This window comes from Giraffa tippelskirchi, chromosome 9, assembly GCF_054371585.1.
Source record: "Giraffa tippelskirchi isolate mGirTip1 chromosome 9, T2T-mGirTip1v1.2.pri, whole genome shotgun sequence".
Lineage (NCBI taxonomy): Eukaryota > Metazoa > Chordata > Mammalia > Artiodactyla > Giraffidae > Giraffa > Giraffa tippelskirchi.
This window is the reverse complement of record NC_137283.1, coordinates 54,538,515-54,551,160: the sequence shown is the minus strand read 5'-3', so window position 1 is coordinate 54,551,160 and position 12,646 is coordinate 54,538,515. Positions and strand designations below refer to the sequence as shown.

General features: G+C 39.6%; 1 protein-coding gene across 10 annotated transcripts in view; it reads right to left on the bottom strand.

Annotated features, from left to right (window-relative positions):
- Positions 1–12,646, bottom strand: part of RAF1 (Raf-1 proto-oncogene, serine/threonine kinase) — a 72,586-nt gene that overhangs the window by 28,914 nt on the left and 31,026 nt on the right. For 2 of the 10 annotated variants that reach the window (XM_081526360.1, XM_081526355.1), the window contains exon 2: positions 2,770–2,834. The exons of 5 other annotated variants lie outside the window; for them this stretch is intronic. The gene's annotated coding sequence lies outside the window, so the exon portion shown is untranslated. Of the gene's footprint in view, positions 1–2,750; positions 2,835–5,560; positions 5,698–5,897; positions 5,983–9,926; positions 11,467–12,646 lie in introns of those variants that run through there. 3 more of the 10 variants (XM_081526356.1, XM_081526358.1, XM_081526357.1) reach the window with 3 other exon arrangements.

Genomic DNA, 12,646 nt, shown 5'->3' with positions numbered 1-12,646 from the left:
CAAGAACATCCAGGTTGATAGGTAAAATAACCAGATTCTATATCTGTTTATATTGAAAGAACATGAACTTTCCAACATAACATTTGTTGGAGTTCAGTTTTAGTGCAGAAACAAGGCTTACAAACAGATGCAAACAGAGATAGTAACCTAACAATAATCAAATGTTTTAATAGGGCAACAAGAAAACCGCAGTTGAAGTCCACAGACAGTCACACAATGAGAGTAAGGCAGAGATACTCTGCAGTGAGGATGTGCAATGCCCTGGCACCGACTGGCAGTCAGTAACCATGCAAAAGTGACAGGTGGTCCACAGCCACACCACCCTGAAGGCAATCGATCTTAGCAGAAGTGAGAGGTGCTTCCACCTTTACAGAACAGTGAGGTCGACAGGGAACCCATCCTTCTCAACCCTTCCTCCTTCACAAAGTTGTTTTATCTTATTATCAGCATTGTCAGCAGTAACCATTTACTAGATGCCTACTATCTATCATGAGAATGAGTACACGCTGCATACACCCCATTCATATTATCCACCCTGATCCTTAGGGGATACCCTAGGTGGAAATGACATCCATTTCATTCTACCTGGCAGAGATGGGATTCACAACTGGGCAGCTCTATCTGACTCCATCCAGAGTCCTTACCTTGTCATACATAACACTGACACTTGAAATCATTTAGTCAGAGCTAAAATGGCCCAGAGTTAAAGATCATTTAATCCAAATGTCCTGCTCTGAACCAGAAGCTTCTGTCTGCACACCCACTATGCAGTAAGCTCTTTCTCGCCTCACATGCCTGCATCCAGAGGGGACGATAGATACTAACTATTCTGAGCTGACAGCTGAGGAAACTAAAGAAGTTTAGAGACAGGATCACTATCTGGCATCACTCTCACAAAGTCTTGGCACAACTTTTTGGAGGAGAATATGGTTAAAAAAAAAAAAACTATTAAAAATTTGAAATGTTCTTAAAGACTAACTTGGTAATTTAATATTGCTCTTGGAATTTATCCTACACAAGTATAAGGCAAGGCCTTCCCTGATGCTCCTGTGGTTAAGACTCTGCACTGCCAATGCAGGGGGCATGGGTTTGATCTCTGGTTGGGGAACTAAGATCTCACATGTCGCATGGCACAGCCAGAAAAAAAAAAAAGATATATGTATAAGCATCTTCACTACAGTGTTGTTCATTTCCTTGAAAAACTGGGGAAAAGACCTAATACTTAACAACAGAGAATAAACAAATCATGTTAATTCCCATGTGACAAATAAAGTTGATCTGTATGTGCAGAGATAGAAAAAGCTACCCAAGACAAAATGAAAAATGTAGTCTGAACCTCTTTCATACTAATCTAGAAAGGAGAAAAATCTAAAATCATTTTTTTAAAGGTGAGAAAATCTAGAGTAATAAATAATGTGCCAATAACTATTTCAACAGGAGGGTTAGGAAATTTTTACTTTATATACATCTACTTTTTTGCTTTTTATATTGTACTACTACACTAGAAGCCTATTTTATTTGTGTAAGGGGGAAGGGCAGGACAAGATCCTACAGCCTTCGAGGGGCAGGACCATGACGCACTGCCTCCCGTTTCTTTCTGACACCACCCAAGCTCCAACACATTCCTAATTCTATTACCATGAGGTCACTTTTTAGGGGCATCTACAGCTTCTTTTCCCTAGACCTTTTTTCCCAACTAAAGAGGAAGACTTATCTGAGCATCTCAGTAGCCTGAAAAGGTGTGGCTCATATAATCGACAGATACAGGGCAGCCAGATTAATCTGAAAAATGCAACTCATCATTTCCCTCCCCTGTTTAAGACTCAGAATAAAAGCTAAACTACCATGCCCAGCTTCACATCTCAGTACTTTCGAACTTTCTGTTCCCTTCACCTGGAAAGCCAAAACCTCCAGAAACAACCAAGCTGTCCTTTTCAGATCATTAAGGTCTTTACTTAAAACATCATTTAGAGACACCTTCTCCACCCTAACCAGAAGACTCCACCGCACTATCACAATCAAATAACCCAGTCTTACTTTCTTCATGCCACTTACCACTTATGTTAACTGTTTACAGATTTTGGTCAGTACCTCCCACTCCCTTTCTGCTCCATGCCAATCTTGCCAGTACCTCCTGCCAATCTTATTCACTGCTGTATTCTTAGTCCGTAATACAGTACCTGGATCACAAAAGCACTCAAATATTTATTAAATGAATTCAGTTAGGAACCAGCATAATGCTGCGAAAAACATATTTTAAAAGAAAAGACGTGTCAAGAACTAGTAAATGTGAATTAAATCTCCATCTGGTAGTACATCTTAAAAAAAAAAAATACCAATTATTCAGCAAAAGACAAACTGCAATCAACTGCATTCTGTATTATGATCTATTGGCTAAAGAACCCACTTACAAGACTTAACTGCAGCCTAAATTCAAGATCATAGTTATTTTATGACAAATTCTGTGTCCTACTGTAGGCACTTAGAAAATAACAGTGCTGGTACTTAGTAGGAACACATTACAATAACTGTTAATAAAAACTGACAAAAGCAAATCCCCTCTAATTCTCAAGTTTTTGATTATTTATCATTCATAACTTTGAAGTTTCCATGTCTATATCAAGACCACTTACAGGCTAAGAAGCATGCTAAAGCAGTGCCTTTTTCATGCCACTCACAGAAAATGATGAATCCTAACTGTAAGCCATGCTAAGATAAGCAGACAAGCCCAGAAAAGCCAAGGGCCCTACCAGTTGCCCCAGTGCTGACCTCTGTTTCACAGGAAGCTGTAAGCCAAAGTATTCCATAATCAATTAACAAGAAAGGATACACATCTAAAAACAAGAACAAAGAATCTTCTTTAAAAAACCATATAGCAGCCAACATACTTCAATGTTAAACGGAGACATTCAGAAACCCCACTGATATTACTCCCAAATGTAAAAGTATGCATAATGTAAAAATAAATCTAGTTTCTAATATTGTGATCTCTCCCTCTGATCTGTTGACCAAATGCTCTAAGTTAAAATATATATACACACACCCACACATATCCTCCTAAAGACATAATAAAATTAGTCCAAAGTAGAAATCTACTTCTGATAGTAAAAGGTCTTTCACAGTTCCCAAGAAAAGTTTCAAAACAAACACATTCTCTTACGAACAGAGAAATTCATTATATCAGAAGAAATAATTTAAAACAAGACATACATACTGCCATACAATACAAGAATATAAGAGGATTATCAATCCTAACATACAAAGAACTCCTGAAAACTAGTAAGAAAATTTTCAAACTTTAATTATGGAGTATTTCATATTTTCATATTTAAGTAGAAAAATTACTGGACATTATTGCTAAAATTGTAAATTATTCATCCATAAGATGGGTCCAGGGCTTCCCTAGTGGTTCAAATGGCAAAGAATCTGCTTGCAATGCAGAGAAAGTGTTAGTCGCTCAGTCGTGTACGACCCCATGGATAGTAGCCCACCAAGCTCCTCTGTCCATGGGATTCTTCAGGCAAGAATACTGGAGTGAGTTGCTATTTCCTTCTCCAGGGGAACTTTCCCATCCAGGGATCGAACCCAGATCTCCTGCATTGCAGGCAGATTCTTCATCGTCTGAGCCACCAGGGAAGAGACCCGGGTTTAATAACTGGGTCGTCGAGAAGATCCCCTGGAGGAGGGCATAGTAACCCACTTCAGTATTCCTGCGTGGGAAATCCCATGGACAGAGGAGCCTGGTGGGCTACAGTTCATGGGGTCGCAAAAAGTCAGACAGGACTGAGTGGCTAACACTTTCACACTTCTCTAGATGGGGCCAACAACATCATCTTTTAAAAAATACTTCAAAGGACTATATGTGCTGTGTAATATCAAAAGTAAATCAAACATTTTAAAAAAAAAGTTTAAAATGTTCACAAAGTATTTCTTGGTATTTATCCAACCTTTTCAAACCTTACATAAAAGTGTATTGTGTAAAAGAGGATTGTTCAGTAAGCCACTTGAAGATAACTTCGGAAACAAAAAGTTTATATGGAACCTAATTTTAAAAGCTCCTTTCTGTCCCATGACTGAAAAATAACTTTAGATAACTCTCTTCACAAATACAAAGTAGTAGCTTTATTATGACAAAATACCCAATTGTAAACACTTATGTGTTTATATATATAGTGAGACAGCCTAAGAATTTGTATTTGACAAGCTGAACACCGACCTTTTACCGGAAAGGACACAGCATATTCACAATCTCACTTACTATGATAGCAAAATGCTATAAATTTAGGAAGCCTACAATTTACTTAACATGAATTCTTCTAGCCTATTCTAGAATAGAACATTCTAGAACAGGCTAGGCTCAACTGGTTTCAAGCTGCTTCCTTCTACATTCATACCCCTTCTCCTCCAGTCATCCCCATTACAGAGCACCACAGAAATCAAAAAACCTAGATCCTACTCTACTTTGCTTCCTCTGTGACTCTTCCATTAAAGATTTGCCAAAATCGGCTTACCCCCAAATTCAGTCTCTGAAAGACACCACAGGGGTGGACATTTTATGGAAAAGGGGGGGGACAATTCATTAATTAGTAGGTATCATAGCTTTCCTGAGTCACTTACTCTGTATCTGTCAATCATTAGTTGATCAAAATTTCCCTACATCTATTACTTCTAGCATAATTTCTGAGACTCACAGCCTCCATAGGTTCACCAAAAAGTTTGCCTTTTATTGACTTCATGTTTCATCTGTCACACTGGAATTTGAAGGTTTTGTAGTCTAAACTTTTTAAAGCTGAATCTTTCTATTTCAAAATGTTTGCTTTTACTATCATAGTTCACTTGTCATCATCATTCAACCTCATTTATTCTCTGCATGAATATTCTTTTAGAAAGTTAGAGAATGATATGTATCCTATATCTAAGTTAAAAAGTAATTTATAAATTCTAATAGTACTGAGTTTTGTGGGTAATGGTTTAGTCGCTAAATCATGTTCAACTCTTTTGACCCCATGGACTGCAGCCCTCCATTCCAGGCTCCTCTGTCCATGGAATTCTCCAGGCAAGAATACTGGACTGGGTAGCCATTTCCTTCTCTAGGGGATTTTCCCGATCCAAGGACTGAACTCAGGTCTCCTGCATTTCAGGCAGATTCTTTACCATCTGAGCCACCAGGGAGTTCAGGAGAAAACAAAAGAATCACGCTAGAAAGCACATAGCCCTGAATTATGCAGCAAGGGGACTCAAGGAAGAGTGGAAGACCAAACCCCTGAATAATCTGCTAAGTTCTATCTTGAGATCCATTTCAGCTGCCTTCTCTGGGACCTTCTGGTTTGTACAGTAAGTAATGCCCCATCTTAGAAAGCTTCGCTTTCTGCAGTTTGAGTTACCCATCTGAAAATACTAAATAGAAAAGTCCAGAATGAATAACTCCTAAGCTTTAAACTGCACACCTTTCAAAGCTTTTTGATTTCTGAGTAGTGTGATGAAATCTCACACCCATTCGCTCCCTCCTGCCAGATGTCAGCCACCCCTCTGTCCAGCACACCCACACTACATATTCTACCTGTTCTGCAGGCCTTCAGGAGTCTTCTGGGTGACCAGGTGGGCTGTCGCGGCATGACAGTGCATGATATTTTACTTAACAATGGCAGACAGTGCAAGAGCGGTGATGCTGGCGATTCGAATATTCTCTTACTGTGCCTAATTTATAAATTAAACTTTATCATACGTATGTATGTATAGGATAAAATTGTACAAGAGTTCCAAACTATCTTTAGTTTCAGACACCCATGGAGGAGTAAGGGGCAGACACTTAAGAAAGTATCCTTCACAGGCAAGAGGGGACTATTATATAATTAAAATAGTATCCAGTACGCTTCAAACAAGGACAGAATAAGTACCTTCTTAATAGCCAGCTTCTTCAAGGAAGACTTCCAAAACTCAAGTCTCTTTCTCTCCTAGACTGTAACTCAGCACTTTCCCACACTGTGGAGTGTGACCCATAAGAGTTCAGAATATCATTTTCATGAGTTATGATCAGCTTTCTCAAGTAAGGTAGAGCAAAGTATATCCACATAGCAGAGTTAAGCACTATTTTGAGAAATCTCTGACTCAGGTACACACACACATCATAAAAAGTATTCCTTAGTATAGATCACTACTAAGTCTGAAAACTACTGGTGTAATTATAAAGCTCAGAATCCCTACCAGAGCATTCATTGAGTTCTCAAGTGCATTTATCCATACAGAATATATCTTCTTGCACGTGAATGATCAATTTTTTTAAGGATCCAAGTAGTCTTAGATTGTCTGTCTTAGTTTTACCAATGACCTTTCTCCATGAGTCTGCTAATTCCACCTTATGTTATATACTAAAATAGTCATTTCTGCTAATTCATGTGATTCTTCCAGTTTTCATGTATTTCACTGCCAAGCAGACTCAAAGAAACTCAGTATACTAAGCTTTCATTCTTTTCTCAGGTTCCATTAGTTATTTTGTGAGCTTATTTATCATTTTCATAAATGACAGAACAATCTCTGTTCGTTTCCAAGGCAAACCATTCAATATGACAGTAATCCAAGTCTATGCCCCAACCACTAATGCTGAAGAAGCTGAAGCTGACCGGTTGGTTCTACAAAGACCTACAAGATCTACTAGAACTAACACCAAATAAAGATGTCCTTTTCATTATAGGGGACTGGAATGCAAAAGTAGGAAGACAAGAGATACCTGGAGTAACAGCAAATTTGGCCTTGGAGTACAAAATGAAGCAGGGCAAAGGCTAATAGAGTTTTGCCAAGAGAGCACACTGATTACAGCAAACACCTTCTTCCAACAACACAAGAGAAGACTCTACACATGGACATCACCAGATCGTCAATACTGAAATCAGATTGATTATATTCTTTGCAATGTAAGATGGAGCAAAGTCAGCAAAAAGAAGACCAGGAGCTGACCGTGGCTCAGATCATGAACATGCCACTGCAAAATTCCGACTTAAAGAAAGTAGGGAAAATCCACTAGGTCATTCAGGGATGACCCGAATCAAATCCCTTATGATTATACAGTGCAGGTGACAAACAGAATCAAGGGATTAGATCTGACAGAGGTGCTGAAGAACTACGGGTGGAGGTTTGTAAAACTGTACAGGAGGCAGTGATCAGACCATCCCCAAGAAAAAGAAATGCAAGAAGGCAAAATGGTTGTCTGAGGCCTTATAAATAGCTGAGAAAAGAAGAGAGGTGGAAGGCAAAGGAGAAAAGGATAGCTATACCTATCTGAATGCAGAGTTCCACAGAATAGCAAGGAGAGATAAGAAAGCCTTCTAAAGTGAACAATGCAAAGAAATAGAGAAAAACAATAGAAAGGGAAAGACTAGAGATCTCTGCAAGAAAATAAGAGATACCAGGGGAATATTTCATGCAAAGATGAGCACAATAAAGGACAGAAACGGTATGGACCTAACAGAAGCAGAAGATATTAAGAAGAGGTGGCAAGAATACACAGAGAAACTGTACAAAAAAACGTTTTAATGACCTGGATAACCACGATGATGTGATCACTAGAGCCAGACATCCTGGAGTGTGAAGTCAAGTGAGCCTTAGGACGCATCACTACAAACAAACCTAGTGGAGGTGATGTAATTCCAGCTGAGCTATTTCAAATCCTAAAAGATGATGCTGTGAAAGTGCTGCACTCAATATGCCAGCAAATTTGGAAAACTCAGCAGTGGCCACAGGACTGGAAAAGGTCAGTTTCATCCTAATCCCAAAGAAGAGCAATGCCAAAGAATATTCAAACTTCAGCACAATTGCACTCATTTCACATGCTAGCAAGGTAATGCTAAAAATCCTCCAAGCTAGGCTCCAACAGTACATGAACCAAAAACTTCCAGATGTACAAACTGTATTTAGAAAAGGCAGAGGAACCAGAGATCAAATTGCCAACATCTGCTGGATCATAGAAAAAGCAAGGAAATTCCAGGAAAACATCTACTTCTGTTTCATTGACTTTGCTAAAGCCTCCGACTGTGTGGATCACAACAAACTGTGGAAAATTCTTCAAGAGATGGGAATACCAGACCACCCAACCTGCCTCCTTAGAAATCTGTATGCAGGTCAAGAAGGAACAGTTAGAACCAGACATGGAACAACGGACTGGTTCCAAATTGGGAAGGAGAACGTCAAGGCTGTACATTGTCACCCTGCTTATTTAACTTAAATGCAGAGTACATCATGGGAAATGCCAGGCTGGCTGAAGCACAAGCTGGAATCAACACTGCTGAGAGAAATATCAATAACCTCAGATATGCAGATGGTACCACCCTTATAGCAGACAGCAAAGAGAAACTAAAGAGCCTCCTGATGAAGGTGAAAGAGGAGAGTGAAAAAGCTGGCTTAAAATTCAACATTCAAAAAAACCAAGATCATGGCATCCAGTCCCATCACTTCATGGCAAATAGATGGGGAAAAAATGGGAACAATGACAGACTATTTTATTGGGCTCCAAAATCACTGAGGACGGTGACTGCAGCCATGAAATTAAAAGATGCTTGCTCCTTGGAAGAAAAGCTATGACCAACCTAGACAGCATATTAAAAAGCAGAGACATTACTTTGCCGACAAAGGCCCACAGAATCAAAGCTATGGTTTTTCCAGTAGTCATGTACGAATGTGAGAGTTGGACCATAAAGAAGACCAAGTACCACAGAATTGATGCTTTCGAACTATGGTGCTGGAGAAGACTCTTGAGAGTTCCTTGGACAGCAAGGAGATCCAACCAATCCATCCTAAAGGAAATCAACCCTGAATATTTGCTGGAAGGACTGATGCTGAAGCTGAAGCTTCAATACTTTGGCCACTTGATGTGAAGAGCTGACTCACTGGAAAAAGACAATGATGCTGGGAAAGACTGAAGGCAGGAGGAAAAGCGGGCGACAGAGGATGAGATGGTTGGTTTGGACAGCATCATTGAGTCAATGGACAAGAGTTTGAGCCGGACACAACTAAGCAACTGAACAAGGAACATTTATCATTCAAATTTACTGTGACATTATCTACTGTAGTGGATTCACTGACAGTAACTTGAGCCCATTCTCTAACACTGATTAGGCTACATGGCCCACTAACTTTTAAATACTGTGACATTTTTAAGGCATGGAACTTATACACCCATGGGTCTCACATAATGAAGTCTCACTTAAATATATATGTATATATATTTATCTGTTTGGTTGTGCCAAGTCTTAGTTTTCAGCATGCCAAATCTTTTTTCCCCCCAGTTGCAGCATGTGGTATCTTAGTTCCCTGACCAGGAATCGAACTCTGGTCCCTTGCATTTTGAGTGTGATGTCTTAACCACTGGACCACCAGGGAAGTCCCTGTGAAGTTTCATTTACTAAATTAGTTTACTCCATGTTGAAGTTGTAATATTTCAACATTTATCGCTTCTTATAATGATCGTTGTTGCTGTAAGGCTTTGTTTCCTATTCTTTTCTGCTTTTAAAGGAAATACCAAATAAGAGTGTGGGGTTACATCTATTTCACCGAACTGAATGCAGATTCCACTCCCAATTTAAATCCTTCTCCAAAGAGGACATGAGAACGATTATCCTCACTCAGAGTCTCGTAATTTTTTTTTTAACCTTTCCTTCTGGAGAGTTCCAGAGATCAAGTCTCTGGATGGCACGCACGAGAACCTCAAAACATACAAAGTAGGCTTCCGGAAGTCTTTGAAGGCAGCCGCTATGTAGAAAAATTCTACGTGCCTCTACTGAGCTTTGGGTTCTTTGTGATGTCCTTCAGGTAAAACTCTTCCCATAAAACCTTTCTTTGCTTCCTATTCATAAAGAATTTACCACTCTCTCCTGTTTTTTTATACTGATATCACTCACATGTAAGCTATCAGTAGCCCTTCCCTAATTACTTACATGTTTTCGTCCCCATCTGACTATAAGCTCCTTGAGGACAGAGTACACACACGCCTCTTTGTCTTCATTTCCCCAGAACTGACTATTAGCAAAACCGTGACTTAAAGAAGCTATTCAACCAAGACTTCCAATCAATGTGATGGTTGTTGCAGAATCCACAACATATTAAACATTTAGATTTATGTAAATTATTAAGGGAAAGGGCTATTTTTAATATGTAATATAAGATTATAACCACAAGCAAGTATCCATGAAAAATACAAACACTTAACAAAGACTAGTTATCTGAACAGTAACAATATTGGTTTGTTTTCTATTTTGACACCTGCCAAAACTGACTAAGAAATGAGATATATTCACCAAAAATGAATTTCTTAAAATTCTGTACCAACTATACAGCAAGAATGATAACATTAGCTAATGACTACTTAGTTCTTGACATTTCAGTATGTACAATACTGAGTACAGACTACAACACGCAGAGTAATACTGAATTTTTCACATTTGTATGTAAGTATCAGTTCTTTAACTACAATCTCTCATTTAAGCCTCCCAAGAATTCTATGAGAGATCCTACTATCCTGATTTTGGAGACAAGGAAACTTAAGACCAAGAAAGGTAAATAAAACTGTCCAAGGTCACACAGAGAGAGAGAGAGAGAGAGCCCAAGGTTACTGACAGAATAGCTAAGGTCAAAGGCACTCACACCATCACTCTCTTCTTCAGGCAGATAAGATCAGTGCGTTTGTGCCGCAGGCTGTCGCTCAGATGAGGGGCCCAATCTCACCCCCGCGGCTGCCCGCTCCAGCTCCCTGCTACCGGCTCCTTCCTTCTACTCTGATCATTTGTTTTTATTACACTTTCATTTAAAATATGATATAATTAAATTTGGGGAGGGGCATAAAAGAGGAAAGTTACCCACAACCTTATTCATCCTAACAAAACATTTTTAGATACCATCTCCTAATATTAGAAGCACGGTACATGGATATCTGTTCGGAATCAACTTCCACCTTTTATAGCTGTGTGGCCTTTTGCCAAATTACTTAATCTCCCCCATACCAATTTTCTCATTCAGTCATATTACGGAGCAACTATTATGTACCAGACACTGTTTTACTCTAGATGCCTGAGTTAACTCAGTGAATTAGAGACAAAGACCCCTGATCTCCAGAGAAGCGGATCTTCTAGAGGACACATACAAAACAAAGTAAATTATATAACATGATAGCAGGTGATAAATGCTGGGGGAAGGGAGACAAGTTGCAATTTATATAATGAGGTCAGAGTTGGTCTCACTGAGGAGGTGACGAGTTGAGTGAGGAAGTCAGAAGTTTGACCTGCAAGCAGCTGGGGGGACAGTGAAGGCAGAAGGAGCAGCCAGTGAAAACCCTAGGGGAGTGTCCCTTGCACAAGGAATAGCGAAGATCATGGAGCTCAGTGAAGTGAGAGTGCAGCTGGGGGGAGGGGGTGATGCGGTCAACCTAGGTCACCACTGGAAGGACTCGGCCTTTTACTGAGGGAAATGGGAAGCCACTGAAAAGTTTCGAGCAGAGAAGACACACAACCTAAGGTCTTAAAAGGACTAGTCCAGTTGCTACACTGTAAATAAACTACACACACAGTAGACATCCAACTATGAAGTTCAGAAGATGTCTGTGCTGAAGGATTAACCGTAAAAAGGGGTAATAATACTGAGTTGTCATGAAAATGGTTCAATGTTTGTAAACGGCTGTGCCTGACGCTGATATTGCCGTAGCTTCTGCCTTACCAAGGCCACTCAGCACGGAGAGTGGCGGAAAATGAGCCTGTGCCTCGGTGTGCTGTGTACACAGACAAACCAGGCTGAAGGAAGGGGTTCTCCTAAATCCCGTGAAGTGGGCAGTCCTGGGAGCTGAGCTACGGGCTTTCACTACTTAGCAATGCTGTCTTTGGGGCTAATTGTGGCCTCAATCCTTACCCATATGTGTACATATGCACAATTGCAGTCTCAATCCAAACACTGTTACATTATTCTCCTTCCAACTTTAAATATTTGATAATTCTTTGTCTAATCATACCCCATTGTGTTGCATGTTATTCATCCTTAACCTATTCTTAAGTCACATATTTTTTTCAGAGCTAAAAGTCTCTGAAATCAGAACATATGATACAGACAATGCTGTGCCTTACCTGTCCCAACAGAGAACCTGAAAAGAATACCATCAGGTAAGTAAGTATTTTGCTTCATAACCTAGGTATGAGATACTAGGTCAAAAGGTAAGAATTATGGATGAATGCTGCTACTGTCACAATTTTAATATTTTAATATTGGTCTGGGATGAATTTTTGTCTTTAAGATAAGCTTATTTTCTGAAGTAACTGGTGGCTATTTTCTCTGATCTTTTTTACCGCGGGGGTGGCGGGTAGGGTAGGTTTAACCCGGAAAAGGAGGGTTGTGCTGTTTCATTTTCTTAGAAGTGACAAAGACTTCTGAAAGTTTAGAGAGGGTAAAGATACAGACTGATAAAGGCAACACCAGTGGTGTACTTTCTTAAGAATTTCACATTAGGTCAGCTTTCCATCAGCAGGCTGGGTGTTGAGTAAGATTATTTTGTGTTTTTTATACTCCATGGAAGAAAAGCAGCACTCAACAGCCTAATTCCCAAAGAGGTCTTTTAAACTCTTCTAATAACATGGCTCAGGTCTTTATTCCCGGAAAAGGTAAAACGGAGGGTCTC